Consider the following 2535-nt stretch of genomic DNA (forward strand, 5'->3'; position numbering starts at 1 on the left):
GATTCCAGGGCCCAGAGCTCTTGAAATCTCACAACGTTGGGCCCTTCAGCCAAGGGGGTTGAGGTCCCTGGGGACAGAAACCTGCTTGGGCAAAGATTGTGACTTGCTGAAGTTTTAGTTGTAAAAGGGAATTTCTACTTTTCTTTGCTTGTCTCCCTCCTGTCTTCACGGGTATCATGTAACTCTAGGTCTCTTCCTTTAATACACTGTAAACCAAGTTAATGCTGTGATTGAAATAAGCGTGTGGGGCAAACCCCAGTTCTACTAATGAGCTGCAGTAAGTTGACCCTTTAAAGGAGCAACGAACTTAACTTGTGTGTGTTCAGGGAGAGGGCTGGACGTTGCAGGCAGATGGGCTGGGGAAATTCGGGACCAGGAGGGCGTCAGGGTCCTTCTGCAAAAAGTAACAGGCGGTGGAAGCTGCATGCTTGGTAGCAGGGCTGTGAGACACAGCAGCTCTGCAGTGAAGGTACCAGAGTGGCAGGACAGGCGGTGATATAGCTCTTCACTGGTCTGGGTTGATCCCCAAAATGTCTGTCTCTCTCACACACCATCTTCCCTGTGCACTGTGCTCAGAGGAGTGTCGCAGTCCAAGAGGAACGGCTACACCAAAGCAGAATGCTCAGACTGGGGGTCCGGGCGCCTGAACCAGTCACAGCTGAGACAGCCAATCCCCTCTGAGCAGGGCTTAGCTGAGACCCCCAGGCGAGGGTCCCTGCGGGTGGGGTCAACGGAAGGGCCCAGGAAGTGGGGGGGACACTAGCAATGTTATCCTGGGTCTTCCTCGCTCCCCCACAGGCCTGGCCCGCCCCTCACCACACCTGAAAATGGTGTCCCAGCTGCCCAGAGAGCGGTTCCAGCATGAGGCCGATGGTGTCACTGAAGTGCTGCGTCTCCACGGGGAGCTCCTGCTCCAGGCACCCAACAAGCTTCGCGCCAGTGAAGACTGAAGTGACCTCGGTATTTCCGGCAGGAGCTGCCTCTCCGAGCGGAGAGGGGGCACCGGACAAGGGGTCCAGCAGGTATGTTACTGGGAAGCATTCCCATGGCGTGTGCCAGACCCACACAGCACATCTCCCCGCCCGACCATGCACACAGCTCAGCTACACAGGGAGACAGAGATCAAACCCAGAGGGTACAAGGAGCACCCGCCCACTGAAGATCATAGGTGCAGTTCAGTGGGCTTCTGCTCAGGCCTTAGGTGACCCTAAATGTTCTGCCCATCAGGCTCTCGCCAGCTGGCAGCAGGCCTCCTCTGGAGAGGGCAACGCCGGGGACCCTGGAGCCAGGAAGACCATAGTTCTAATCCCAGCTCGGATGCTAACCGACCACATGGCCTTGGGCAAGTTACTTCCCCTTATACCCTCGCAAGCCGACTCAACCCAGACAGGAGCCGCCTACAGGTGCTGGGTGTAGGCTGGGTCAGAAAACAACCCGTGCCTCTCATCACCACCTCCTGCCTGGCGCGGCTGCAGCTTGCCCCACTCCTGCTGGCCGCTGCCACCTCCCTTTGCTGCGTGCTGAGGAGTTGCAACGTCTCTTGCTTCGCCACACGCTCAGTGCAGCGAGGTGGCGGCCGCAGGAACGGGCAGGGGTGCGCCAGAGACGGATCCCGGCATGGGGAGTGGGAAGTCCCCAGCACAGGTGGTGCAGACTCAGGTTCCGGCTGGGTCTGAAAACGACTCAACCCACTCAGGATCAGGTGGGCTCGGGCTAGGCTTGAAAATGAGGCTAGAGCAGCCCTCTACCTCGTTTCCCTGTGCCTCTGTTTCCCCCCTCAATAAAATGGAGATAATACTACAGCAGGGACAGCTCACGTGAGTCAGAAAGAGCCTGTCTTGGAGCTTGATCCGCTGATGGGGATGGAAAGATTCCCACGAACTTAACAGGTGCTGGACTGTGCCCTTGTTGTGAGCGCACGCAGTGACCAAGTCTGTGCCAGTGAAGATCAGAGGGCACTCATTTCCTAGGCACAGCAGACATGCTTAGGCTGCGAGCTCCTTGGGGCAAAAACTGTTAGCCTGTGAGCGCTCTGGGACAGGAACGGTCTTCTTGTTCTGGGGTTGTAGCGTGACAGGCTCCTGGGCCTGGCCTGTGGGCCCCTGGAAACTCCCCCAGTACAGATCACTCAGTAACAATACCCACAGATACAGAGCAGGTTAATGAAAGTTTGCAAAGCACCTGGAAGACAGAAGGCCCCATAGGGGCATGGTAGATGCTTGGTAGGGTTGAAAAGGGCCCCGTCCCCCTACTTCACGCTGTGTTGTATTTACAGAGAACATTCAAAAGCAGCTGGCAAATATTACGCTCCAGAGCGGAGCCAGGCATCATCTCGAGCTTCCTCTCTATTATCTCCTCACTCTGTCTTTCACTTAGCTCACTGGGCCACCCCGTGTGGGGATGGGATATGGCCAGGTGATTAGCAGGCTCAGAATGCCCTGGCATTTCAGGCACAGCTGGGTCCTGCACGCTAGCAGCTGCATCTGGGGAGGAGCGATCACGCTGGACAGTGGGAATACCGTGGGAATCAGGGTG

The sequence above is a fragment of the Lepidochelys kempii genome, chromosome 11, assembly GCF_965140265.1.
Source record: "Lepidochelys kempii isolate rLepKem1 chromosome 11, rLepKem1.hap2, whole genome shotgun sequence".
NCBI lineage: Eukaryota > Metazoa > Chordata > Testudines > Cheloniidae > Lepidochelys > Lepidochelys kempii.